This window comes from Caloenas nicobarica, chromosome 1 (assembly GCF_036013445.1).
Source record: "Caloenas nicobarica isolate bCalNic1 chromosome 1, bCalNic1.hap1, whole genome shotgun sequence".
Lineage (NCBI taxonomy): Eukaryota > Metazoa > Chordata > Aves > Columbiformes > Columbidae > Caloenas > Caloenas nicobarica.
The window spans coordinates 22,820,711-22,834,555 of record NC_088245.1 but is presented as its reverse complement, the minus strand read 5'-3'; the positions used below and the strand labels follow the sequence as shown (position 1 = coordinate 22,834,555).

The window sequence follows — 13,845 nt, the reverse complement described above, 5'->3', positions numbered from 1 at the left end:
CTTTTGCCTGCCCTCACTAAGGTAGCAGGAACTGTTGCTGGTCTTGCTCTCTGACTATTATGGAAAATATTTTTGGAAACTGAAAGGTGTTTCGGTTTCGTTTTACTTCCGAAGAACTCAGACAGCTTAATAGGGAGGTTTTTGCATGTTGTCTATGTAGAAAATGTCCATGCACATTTAATATCTTTTCTCAGAAGCCTGCAATGATTATTTGAGGTTTTGCTTTCTTTCCTGAATACATTTATCAGCTAAAGGCCACATGTTTACTCTCTTTGCAGCTCCTTTCATGCCTTTGACTATTGAGGCATAGAAAGGATGTGTTACAGTGATCCAAATTCAGATTCAATATTAACCTGTTTTGTCAACAGTTCAGTTGTCTTCTGTGTAGGTATTTTTGCCAAATCTTCCATGTATGGAATGGGAAAGTATTATCTCTCCTACCTTGCAAAAGTAAGTTTCATATTTTTGTTTTTTCCTTAAAAAGGCAGAGAGGACTTGTTGCAAATGTCTTCCCAAAGGTGCGAATGGCCAGTACTTTAAAAATCATTTTGTGACAGCAAGATCCAGGCATTTTTGTGCTTCCTCTTGTACACATCACTAGCTCAGAAAAAAACCTGACCTGAATAGGTATGTGCCAGAACTGTGTCAACAAAGATTGGAGCCTAAATAGCGGGAACAGATTGAGGGCTTTCACTGTCTGTTTTCTTTCTTTGTTCTTCTAATTAATATCAATTTACTCTGATGTTCTTCATTACCTCTAGATTAGCCAAAAGCTTCTCTAACTGCATCATTACTCGCAAACAATGGGCATGGTATAGATTTATAAATAAATAAACACATGTTAGTGTACCAGCCGAAGGTCTACACAAATGTCACATATAAGATATTCTGGCATGAAATATCTCCGTACTAGCATTTCATCCTTTTTTACGTCACGCTCAAGGCAGATTCTCTACCAGCAAGCCTGTATCTTTTATTGATTTTGTTTAATTTTCAACTTTGGACGAAAGCTATTTAAAGAGATTACTCCCTGCTTTTATCTGAGTCAACTTCTTCATGCTTTCATCAAAGCAAAAGAGATTATTTGACTTTCTGTCTCCTAACACAACATTACGAGAGACTTATATATTAAGTGGCAGTGATGGATTCTGTATCAGGGAATGGCCACTCTTGCTGCACATAAGTCCCCTCTAGTAGTTCCCTGGCAGAGATAAAAATATCTCTTATTTATTTGGAGGCTATTTATTAGTATTCATTACAATGGTATTTACTCTCCATCTGAAGCTAATATATTTCAGAACTAGATTAGGTGAGGGTATGTTGGAACTGGAGTAATAATGTGCAGGCATAATAAATTTGTATCCTGGCACTAATCCTGTACCTTAAGCAACAGTTTCTTTCTCTTTCGTGGGCACAAGGTACTTGTGAACTGATTAATACTTGGCAATAGGAGGACACCTTCTCTTCAGACTTACTTGCAGTGCAGTTGTGAGAATTTAATAGTAACTGGCACCAACATAAGCTCTGGGTACACACAAGGTTTTCTGGTGGGAGTAAAATCTCTCTTTATCCTTGGCATCTTATTTATCAGAAAATTAAGGTGGAGGTAGTGAGTTAACTAATTTCTCAATCAGCTAAATCTATGGAAAATACTTGGAAGACCCTGCTGGGAACACACAGAAATCCATCTATATTTAAGTTTCAGTTCTCTCTGCAGGAATGGTTGGGTTATAGGTGTAGAATATGGGTTCCCTCATTCAGGGCAGCAGGTAAAATTAATATGGACAACGTGAGATGCTTTGGAGATACACAGCATCATCAGTAACTGTAGTGTGGCAGATCGCGTGGGCTTCTCTTTCTCTGAGCTCTCTTGAGCTTTGTGTTTCAGGCCGAGTGGATCAAGTGATAAAATACATTCTGCAGGTTCTGAAGAAGCTTCTCCCTAGAGAGGACCCACAGATATTTTCTATCACCATTTAAGTTGTGGAAAGAGGACTTCAAACTGTAACAAATGACAGCTCCCAGTCTCAATTCACAGCCGAGCAGGCAGGGAAGCCCTTGCAGAGTTTTCATGCAGGAGGCACCTGACTCTTTGTGAGCAGTGCAGGTGTAGTAACTCTTTGTTATGGCCAGGCTTTTCTTCGCATTGTTGGCCTTCTGAACAAACAGTACTTTATACAGAGATCAGTGTCATCAGCTGGAAGAGAGCAGCTGTGCAGCTGATCTCGGCCTGGCTGCACTGAAGCCCAGAAGCCCACCACAAAATCATCCTCCAAATGTGGGTCAGGGCAACCAATGATAGAACCCGAGGGAATGGCAGGAAAATGTACCAGGGGAGGTTTAGGTTGGACATGAGGAAAAGGTTCTTCACCCAGAGGGTGGTGGAGCACTGGAACAGGCTCCCCAGGGAGGTGTCACCGCCCCAAGCCTGACAGTGTTCAAGAAGAGACTGGACAACACCCTCAGACACACGGTGTGAACTGTGGGGTTGTCCTGTGCAGGGACAGGAGTTGGACTCCATGATCCTTGTGGGTCGTTTCCAACTCAGGACATTCTGTGACTCCGGGATTCCTCCCAGAGAGAGTGGCCTGGACGGGGCCCAAGTGAAGCGGGGAAGTGCACAGAAACAGGAGCTGCAATAAACTCAGGAATGGCGCAGGAATAAAGCATTCTCTTCTGTTGAAATTTTTCATGTTAGCTGCTTGAAAAGAGCTCCTGTAAATTATCAAGGCACTTGCAACTATTGAATACGTGTTTCTGGTACAACTCAAAATTAAATACTAATCTGTTGTGGTTTTGTAGGAAAATCGGGATAAGGCTGAAATTGCTGTACTACTAAAAGATGATGGGCCTCAGCATTTACTTAGCTGTGTGCAGTCTAACATCTGGACACACTGCAGGCTTATTTGCAACCTACTGTAGCTCTTTACTGTAAAAAATTCTGCTGCTTCATTTGTGTAGTTATTTGCACATATATATATGCAATCAGAAGTTATTTTTCATCATTATGTATTTCACAGGCAAGATATGGATTAAATAAGTGTTAATCCTAAAGTTAGAATGTCAGTCCTGATGTAGATGATGAATTGTTGTTTCTCTGTTAGTAGCCAATAAACATGTTGGGAAGTAGCTAAGCTTTTTGCCGACCAAATTAGATCTGGTTAAGTTATTCACAAGTTACTTGTGTTTATCTTCCATAGCACATCTGTTTACTGAGAGTTTTGTGTATATGCTGGGAATGGGAACAAAATGGATCTGCAGGCTTTTTGTGTTAGTATCAAGGACTGATATATTTTTGAGGTTTTCGATTATACCATGTGATGGTATATAAAATAGGATCACAAATGGTGATTATAATGATCTGAACAGGCTCACTCTATGATATACAGCAACCTGCCTGTCTTCCTTTTTTTGTAAAAAAATACCCCTAAGTCAAAGCCTTTCTCTAGCATAAATGCCTAGAATCTTATTAAAATCTGATCTCATTAAGTAAGCCATCAGTATTAAAATAGTGTATCCTAAATTTCAATCATTTAGAAATGATCTGGCATGAAAAGATGAAATGAGAAACTCACCAATTAGTATAAATGTCTTAGTGGAGCAGAAAGTGACTTCAAAGGACTCGATTATATATTTGGGTTTTTTGATATATATCTTCTTTTTTTCTTTCCTTCTTTTTTTCTGAAGTACTTCCAATTTGGAGCCAACTTTTAAAACTTTTTTAGCATAATATTGGAACATTTGAAGATCCTTTATCACTTGTGTGCAAACCAAATGTAAGGGGAATATTTGAAACATTCGAAAATATTTTAAAACAATCTGTTTAGTTTTTAAAGATGAAAGGATTGAAAATGAAATGCAAAGTCTTAGTCTGCTTGTGCTTTTTGGCTGTACCACGATCTTCTTTTAAGTGCGCTGTGGGCCACCGTTTGCAGCATTTCATCATGTTACCCGACCCTTTTGGTATGGCAAGCCTTACTATAAAAACATCGTGTTTTGTGTCTGCATCTGATCATCTCTGCTTACCTTTGCAAGACATTTGGGCCCATCTTGCGATCACACGGTATCAAACAGCGCTACAGAGTCTTGTAAAGCTTGAATTCCAGACCTCCATCAAACTGGCGAGAAACCGAACCTCAAGTCCCGCACAGAAGGCTCCGTCCATCACGTGAGGAGCATCCCGGGCTCAGGCTGCTTTAGTCCCACGGCAGATTACGCCTAGGAACAGCTGTCATTTCCAGCTTTGAGTCTTTCTTGTGCAACATCTGGCAACCTAAAAAGTTGTAAGAATAAGAATAGAGTCACATGCTGCATAGGGGATAGAAAGGGAAAGAAAGCAAGTTTTGTATCCACCTGTGTGCAGCATCCCCATGCTGTGCCCTGGTTTTCCTAGTAACAGATGCAGCCTGTTCTTAAATTTGGTTTATACTGGTGATTTTTTTTTTTTAATTAAACAATTTTCCCTGGTTTCCACAGAAATTTGAGCAATACTGAAGCTTGTTTTGGCCATTTTGCAAGGGACACTGAGTAATTCAAATTCAAACCTTTTGACTATGCCACTGCATACTGATGATGTAAATAGGATTTGTTACCTCTGCTAAGCAGCCTTTGTGTTTTCTGCTGGAGTTGGATGTAAGGAAAGAGCAGTACATCAAAGCAAATGGTATAATTTTTTACCACCACGTGTATAAATATTGATGCAGTGGTGGTAGTTGCCATATCAAGTGCTAACAAAAGTTTTTGAAAAACCCCACACCTCAGAGCTGTAGGTCCAAAAATGCATGGTAAGGCAAAAGGGTGAATAAACTATTTAAATGGTGAGGGTTTAAGTGGGAAGTGGAGAGGAGTCGTAACTAGAGTCTCATGCTCTGCTATGGGAGCAGGGAGAAGCTCAAATGTATTTAAAAAAAAATGAGTGAGGCAAAAAATACTCTTTTCCATCTTGTGCTGTATCAAATTCCTGCCTCCTTAGCTTTTTTAAACTCTCCAGCATTTTTAGAAATAATTGTTTTATGAAAAATGTAAATGTAATTATATATAATGGGTATTTATTATAAACTTTTACATAATTAAATAGTTTTCAAAGACAGGATAAAAGCCATTACTGAAATAAGAAAATACTTTTCTGTCATCTCTAAGAATGTTTTCCACATCCCTCCGTTTCAAAATAGAAGTGAATTGGATCAGCATGAGGAAGCTGTTCATACTGGTTCCCAGCTGTGGATGTGTCAGTGGAGATAAATTTCATGTCCGGGAATATTACCCTTTCATGAGTACCAATCTGCACACACCTCAAATTCCAGTGTGCCAAAAACAAAGCTTTCTGAGGTGTTTATGTGCTCCCTCAGCGAGGTTTTGCGGTTTCGCAAAGTGTTTGTGCGACGAGGTTCAAGGCCCATGTGACTAAATAAAAACAGCCCCGGCTGTTGTAAATGGCAGCTTTTCTTTGCCTTCCTTTTGGAGCAGCAGAGGTCAGGGATATACATTTATTTTCTTCATCGGTACAGGTTTTCCATGCCCTTCCAGTCCTGTTTCTGTCCGCTGGCCAGCTGGGTCATTAGCGGCTGATGGCTGAGGAGCAGAATTTGTCTTTCTGATCAGACTGACCCGTGCAGCTTGTGGGAACCTCCTGGAGCTGGAAAGGGGCAGCTGGAAGCCCAGTTGTTGTCCTTGGGTCACTTTTTTTTTTTTTTAAATAATATGTACCAAATCTGAGTAGACTTCATTCAGTGTGTAGTCTCAGGGCATATTAAATGTTGTTTATATCAGATTTATTTAACCGTGAACCCAGAAAACTGGCAAGAGTATCCTGCCTCTTCCCTCAAACCATCACGTTCAAGGTTTTATGTGGAGTTTTAATCAAGTGTTTTTGTGTAGGTGTGTTTTCTAGAAAGGGGGAAATAAACCCCAAGGTTTTGTTTTGCTTTTTTTTTCCCTCTAAATTTGTGTCACCCTAAAGGCTGTTTTTGCAGACAAACTGCTTTTGCTTATTTGCTTTTGTAAAAGGCGTGTTTATGTGAGTGCTGCATAGACCTTCTTGGTGGCTTCCACAGGGTGGGGCCCTCTGTGCCTGCCTTTATGTCACATACTGTACCTTGCAGAAGTTACCTCTGAGTTATTGTAACACCAGTTTTCCGTTAAATAACAGACTATGAAAAAGTTTAAATAAAATGCCTTTAGGAATAGTAAATGACAAACTTCTCTGAACGTGGTTTACGAGAGCCTTGCAGCCCAAACTCCTAAAAGAAGCACCTGCAATCTGACTTTATAGCTGGTACATAACTAGTTGGCAGATGAAATCCTTGCTAGGATTTCAATTTACAACCTATGATACGTAGAGTTCTTTTTTCCTCGTAATACTTTAAACTGAAATTGAATTTTAAATTAACTTGACACTGTGCTGTTTTCAAGTCAGATAAATAACCATGTTCCTTTTCCCTCCATTTATAACGTATTTGCTATCTTACTATGAAAGTATTTCCTGAATTGATCTGAATATTATACATTTGCTTGCCCTTACTTTCCTTAGGAGAAAAAAAAAAAAGTAAAACATAACTGTGTAGCTGTAAGAAGTATTGTTTGTGCTTTGCCAATGATATGGGTTTGTAGTTTAGGAGTTTTCCAGTTTTATTTCTGTTACTCACTGTAAAAACTTGTGGTTTATTTCTGTGTGGTTTTTTTCACATAACTTTGATCAAATGGTGGCCTTCGGAGTTGTGTTCTTTGAGCTACCAAGCATGTAGGCAACTTCCATGTGCTTTAATTCATCAGAGGGCTACATTCTTCACTTCAGCTTTTCCTTCCTTCCTCCCTTCCTCCCTCCCTTCCTCCCTCCCTTCCTTCCTCTCTTCCTTCCTCCCTTCCTTCCTTCCTTCCTCTCTTCTCTCTTTCCTCTCTTCTCTCTTTCCTCTCTTCTCTCTCTCTTCTCCCTTTCTTCTCCCTTTTTTAAATTTTTTTTTTTCTTTTTTCCCCTTATTTTCACAATCCTGAGGAAACAAAACTTTCTCAAAAAACGGTATCTGGAAGAACTTATACTAAAGGACATACAGTGGCATAATTTACAATGTTGGCATGCTGGGCAAAATATATTTCTTTTGTTCCTGGTATATGTGGCTAATGCCCTGGGTCCTTAAGTGTGGCTTGAAATAAGACATCAGTGTACATCCCTACCACCCTTCTCCCCAAGGAATTTGTTCTCTAAACAGCTCCCATTTTGTACCATCCGGCTTCCCGCAGGGCGTTAGCATTCCAGAAGGAGTTTCACCAGCCCCCAGGCTTCAGCAGTGGTCAGGTCAGGCAGAAAGAAAAATTCCCAAACACTTCACCTCGAAGGCTTAGGGCTGGAATTGTAACCAGCGGCTTTTGGAAGTGTATTAAAGACCACTGCTTTCCTTGCCCATGCTTTCCCTATGCCCTTGCTGGCCAATACCAGTATGACCCAAGAGCCTGAGTCTGTTTTTATTACCAAGCATAATGAAGAAATATTTGGAATATTTCATTTGGGTGAGTGTATTAATGAAGGAGAAAAAAACTCCTCTGCCTTAAACAGGACAAGAAGTTATGCAGACCTGTCTGACGCAGCCAGAAATTCTCTTAGGCAAAGGAATGCCATGTGGAATTGGAAAGGTTTTCTTTGGTCAAATAAGAGGGAAATACCAGAGCCTTAGTTTGGTTGCTTTTCACTGTCTTATAGTCCCATCATCTCTTCTCTCCTCTCCCTTTCCTTCACCACTTCCCCAAGGGATTCAAATGGAAAAGCTTTATTTTGAAGGTATTTACAGAAAGAAGGCATTTGGCAGCAGATGATATTTCTTCTGATCCAAATCATCTTAATGTGCTCTGATCTTTCCCCGTAACTTAGCTAAACGTGCAGAAAAAGGACTCTTACTCAGTACCCTTAGCAGTTAGAGATCCTTTTGGTGGACGTTGTCATTGCACATTTTAGGGGTGTGTGCCTGTGCTTATCTGGGCAAATTTGTTTGAGTCTCAGCCAGGATATATGCCAAAGCAATTAGACTTCATCTTTCTTCATGGGGAGAAGAGAGCCTAAATGGGTTTATCATGGGGTTTTCATTCACTCTGTCATTTCTCCCTTCTTTATAGTTCATTGCTAGTCTTCTAATTTTTCCCGACAGCAGCGCACACCCCTGCAGCTGGCCCTGCATAATGATTGCCTCCTCCTAGACTGACACAAGAGCAGATGCATAAATCTCCTGCCGTCAGGGTGCCTCCTTTAGCAGCCACCGTCCCCTCTCCCCCCTGGAAAAAGATCTGTCCCCTCCACAGCACTCTCATTTACCACCTACTAGCTTTGCCTGCTGAGCCAAGATGGTGCCGGTGATGGTTATCCTGCCTATGCTAACATCAGGAAATGGTTCTTTTCTGACGAAAATACAACCATTTTTTTCTTTTCCTAATGACAATTATTAGTGGAAATTGGAGCGCCCTTAGCAGTTGTATTTGACACAAACACTGTACAGCGACCAGCTCCTGTGAAAAGCAAGAGCTGACTGATGGTTTGAATTAGGAGCTGGAGGATGAGAAGGACTGTCAGGAGCAAGAATTTTGACTGCAATATAGGTCTTTAGGAGGTCTTAAGTTAGAGAGCCCTGTGTTCTCTGAGGCCCTGTGTTGATTCAAACTGATTGCATTGAACCATTGGGTAAGGGCAGTGCTGTCAAATCCAGGGCTTCCCAGCTGCTGAACTCATCCAGCGCATTGGCAGTTTATAAATCAGGTGGGACTTGTGGACTGTTTACAAAGTATTGTTTGAAAATCTCTTCCTTAACCCTCCATCCTCACTTATAGCAGTAGAATATAACAGCTGGCTAAAAATCAACTCAAGGATAGTCTAAAAGGCAGCAGTCTGTGTTTCTGTCCTGAAGATGAAAGCGGGCACAGGATGAATGTGCCGTGTATGGGAAGAGCTTCGTCAACCTTTACCAGCAGCGAAGGGGTAGATGAAGGTCAGCTTCTCTTCCAAGAGTTTCTTCCACAAAATACTAGATTTCTCAAACAGGTATTTGATGTGAGCAATGTGCTGATAGCCTGATATTCGTAGTTGCTTTGAGAATTAAATGATGTTTTTCTTCAGCTACAAGTATGTGGCTGTTTTCTCTGTTGCTGTCCTTATGATGATTCATATTGCAGTTATTTTAAAGAGGCGGATAAACTACAATTGTTTATATACAAACAGAATATGGCATTGGCTGCCAGAAACCAATCTCGCTGATATTTGGCTTGTTAGGTTGCCTCGTTGTTTCATGTTTTGGCTACTGGAGAGAGCAAGCTTAAAATTAATTGAAAAGAGCTTCTTTCTTTCAGAAGTGTGCTCAGAGCTAGTGGTATTTTCTCCTCTGTAAATGCTTGCAATTGATTATAAAATGTCAGAGGTGTTAGCAGTGTCAGCGACCTTCATCTAGCCAGCTGGAATAATGGGCAAGACTTGCTTTAGGATACACTGTGGTCGCTGACAGGTTTTGTTGCATCTGCAGCCAACTCTGTATCATTAACAAGGAAAAAAGGGGGGATGGAGGAGGGTGGATTGTAAATGTAACGTGCTCATTCCACTAAATTTACTTGAAAAATGATCATTTTTTGCGTCCAATGCCATTTTGTTCTCTTCATGATCTTCTAATTAAGCCTGGAGGACTGTGGATCCAGGCTTTGATTTGAGCAGTGCTGGCTGTCCTCCTTCCAGAGAAGCAAACAAAACTTCCTTTCTCTGCTGCTGGGGGCTAACTTGTGAACTGATTTCTCTTCCATGCCTTGGTTACTACACATTATTAAGAATCCCAGCCTCATGACTTGACGTGCAGAACCACGTCCCTGCAGCAGACCTGCCTGCCAGCTGCGCATCATGTACAGCTCTTCCCAGGATGCTTAAATTTGACTTTGCATCTCAGCTATTCCCACTTAATACAATGAGTTTGAATCAAACTTTGGGGATGCTGAAATAAAAATCCTCCATGTGTAACAACAGTCTGTTTAGACTCTGAGGCTAAAGCTCAGCTTTAAAACTGATGATGATGATGATGTTTATTTATTTGAAATTGTTCTATTAGAGTAAAGCAGTACTTGTGATTCTTACAAAGCAAAGGAAGAAAGAATGTGTATCCACTTGCTTGGTAGACCCATGTGAGTGGTTTTCTGAGGGAATTAACCCTTTCTTGCCTGGGTGTTCCCTTGCAGCAGTAGCAGTGATGGTCTGGTGGCCAGTGTGCTGGTTGGGATTAGGACAGAAGGTATCTCCAGTTCTTGGAGAAGGGAAACGGGAGAGGAGGGCAGAGATCACAGAAGTGTTAGACTTTGAAGAGCAAAAGAAATAAGGCTCTGTTGTACTTGAGAACTTTCCAACCCCATATGGCATTCCATTGCTTTAATGATGGAAAAAGTCTGTTTATTTTTTTATTTTAATATCTTGTCTTTATGATGTTTTAGGGCTGGAATTCTTGCACTTTATTCCCTGCATATCTCATCTCTTAAATAATGTCTCTATTTCTCTCTAATGAGAGTAGGTACATGGAGAAACAGAAAAAGATCTTCCTGCGTTACACGAGTTTTTCTTGGGTTTAGTATTAATCAAGAAACACACATATGCTTAAGGATTTAGGGGGAGGGAAATCAGAAGAAAGTTTGTCTCCTGAGAGTCCCTTTGACAAGTCAGCTTTTTACTTCTCAATAAACCTGCCAGCCAGCTGAAAGGGACTCGGCTCGTGGATGTGATGGAGGCAGCCGGAGCTCAGGCTGGGAGCTGCCTGCGTGATGCTTCAGGAGGGACATGGGCTTGTGTGTGACCTTGTGCTGTGGCAAAGGCAGGTGGTGTCACTGGGAGGACCGAGCTGGCAGGGAGAGGTGTGGAATGTGCAGGGTATCCCATAGCTTTTGCTGCAGATGGGTCGGTCTGACAGCTGCGTGTGACATGAGAGCTCAGGCTGATTTTAAAAACAGTGTCCTGACTTCAGAACCATAGGTAGAAAATATATTACTGTGAAGCTGGCAGTTCTTCTATAGTAAATATCAACACTTTTTTTTTTTCTTTCTCCCAAGCCCTTCCTTAGCATTACCTAATGAAGAACTTAAATATTAATACATTCTTTTAGTTTTCTTCCCAGGCTAGTTTTACCTAAATGCGTTAAATGCTTCCAGTCTGTGACATGTGAAAAGATACTTCTGCTAATTTAAGATCAAATATACTCTTTAAGGAGTTTTCATATGTAAAATGCTTCTAGATTTGAACTATTGAAAGACTCCATAGTGGGGAAGATCTATAGAGTAAAAATGGTGGTAAACATGAAAAAAGATTGGCTTGCATCCTCTGAGATATATGAACCAGTCTTTGTTCCCTTGGGAAAAAAATGTAGAATAACTTGGGTTGGAAGGGACCACCAAAGGTGCTCAGATCAGGGCCAGTGAGATCAGGTTGTTCAGAACATATAAAGTATTTAGTGGTCTACTCTACATAGCTCAAAACTTAAGTGTATAGTGGTGAGTTTATTGGAATTTCTGAAACGGAAAAAAAATTGAATCGTAATAGGTCTCAGTTGTCTTCACCTTGCAGAAGAAAAAAAGAAGAAAGAGGGTGCCTGAGGAAATAAGTTCTTTACTATGCATTTCCTTTTATTTTTAGATGGAAATAAAAATTTCATCAGGCTAAACCTTACTTTCCATACTCAATTATTCCCGAGAAATTTGAAATAAGTATAGATGCAGGCTTTTCAAGAGTATGCTCCTAGAAGTTAATTTCTGAAGCAAAGGGAAACTGCAAGGTGACATTGCTTTTGAAAATTGAGCCTTAATACAGGGCTTCATTTAGGCATCCATCCTTGAAAATGGATGGCGAACTATGTAAGGGTTGGGAGGGAAAGGGGAAAAAAGGAGATGCAAGAAAATGATAGTAGATAAAAGTACAAGGTAATTTAAGTCCTTGGTTAATGCCTCTATTTGAAATTAGCACTGGTTGATTTGGTCACCCAACCACTGGCAGCTCAAAGTCAAATTCTTACCATGAAGTGTTCTTGCCACGGATTGGGCTTGAGTAAGTTAGTTATGGGTCTACTGTTATCTTCTAGAAAAGTGGCCCCTCCAGGGCAGAGTTAGGATGCTCCATAAATAGCTTTTTAGTGCTTTGCATATCTCCAAAACATATTGAGAGAGCACCTGTAGTAGAGAAAAGCAGAGAACAATGCTTATCAATAATGGCAACTGTAATGAGTTTCCCCTTTTATAAGGCTGTGTTGAATCTCCAGTGGTCAGACTGTGTAAACATCTGTCACTGAGTCCTGAACATGAAATGTTGCATCACTCCTGTGCTGAGGGAGCTGAGAACCTGTTCTGTTGTTCCAGGTGAGAAGACCGAGGGGAACAGCCCAGGGCTCAGTTCTGGGGCTTGCCTGGTACCCACTGGAGCACAGCTGAACAACACTAAACGCTGACGCCGCCTCATCTCCTCCTGAAGTCACAGCAGAAGTGGGTTCCTCTCTCCCAAGCTGTGGTGTGCACACAGACTTCTCATGTGAATTTTTTGTTTTCAGGTAAATTCACTTTTTCCTTTTTTTAAAATACATTTTTCTAAACGGGAAATGATATTATTTTTCTAGACCTATTTGTTGCTATTCATCAAGACTTTCAGACATTGATGGAGCATATAATAAATGTTTATTAATGCTAATGGAGATAAAACTTCTAGGAGCCAATCTTGCAAGAGGCATTAAAAATTAACAAAGAAAAAAAAAAAGAAAGGAAGAACAGCTTGGCAGAGGTTCTGTATTCATAAACCTATTTATAGATAGCGCGCTGGGTAGAAGAGCAGGTTTGTGCCTCTGCCAGCAAGATGCTGCAGCCGACTGCTGTGCAAGTGCTTGCCCTAATTTTGCACTTACATTCGGAGTCTCCCAAGGGCATGCTGAGCAGATGTGTGATTGACCTGAATCTCGAAGGTGCGCAGGTTTGATTTTGTCTCTGATGGTGATTGGAGAGATTCGATCAACTTCTTTTCCACGACCTGTTCACCTTGATTAACATGTGTTGGCTTGGCTGGTTTCTCAGAAAACCAGCTTGTAGAACCTTCTTCCAACTAAGAGTTTTCTTTATCTTCATGTGGCCAAAGGGACTTGAAGCAAAGATTGACAGAGAGGTTGCACAAACATGGCTCGTGGGCTGTTCTTTCACTGTGAAGTGGTTTAAAACCGTTTTGGCAGCTGGCTTGGTGCTGGCAATGCTCCTGGAAGTGCTGCTGTTGGGAGCGCTGGTTCCACCCTGGCGTGAGCCTGGAGAGGAAGGTGAGGGATGTCGCTGGGGTCCCCTGTGCCGCCTTCACCTCAGCTACCCGTAATAATTGTCTGTAGGCCGCACTTTTCGGAAGATAGCACTTAGCCTTTCCAGCAAGAGAAACGTGTCTCCTGTCCAACGGCAAAGAGAAACAAAACAATGGGAGAGGAAAATAAATTTTACAAAGAGCCAAGTTAAGAAAACAAGTGTATTCTAGTGTTTAGTTAGTAGCTGGCTGCATGCCAGCTTGTGAGGTTTTTTTTGTTTTGGGTGTTAGTTTATTGTGTTTTTTCTTTTAGGTGCTTCTTTGCATAAAGTTTTACTTCCCCGTAAAAATTAATGGGAAAGGGAGGGATCAAAAATACAGTTTTACATTCATGTGAGCTACAGAATGATAAAAGTGAAGACAGTTCTTCTAAAACAAAAAAGTACATTCTGCCTTCACACGTTGATTTATGTACCTAAAAATCATGACTTTTCAAAATGTAGGAAAAAGCATGAAAATAGCCACTGTTTAAGCTTGTTTAGAAGTATACATCAGGGAAGATGAATATCGCTAAAGAACAAAGGTGGGTG

General features: G+C 40.7%; 1 protein-coding gene across 4 annotated transcripts in view; it reads left to right on the top strand.

Moving 5' to 3' along the window:
* Window positions 1–13,845, top strand: part of PLXNB2 (plexin B2) — a 257,387-nt gene that overhangs the window by 69,281 nt on the left and 174,261 nt on the right. For all 4 annotated transcript variants that reach the window (XM_065630873.1, XM_065630864.1, XM_065630856.1 and 1 more), the window contains one exon: window positions 12,346–12,533. The gene's annotated coding sequence lies outside the window, so the exon portion shown is untranslated. The remainder of the gene's footprint in view (window positions 1–12,345; window positions 12,534–13,845) is intronic.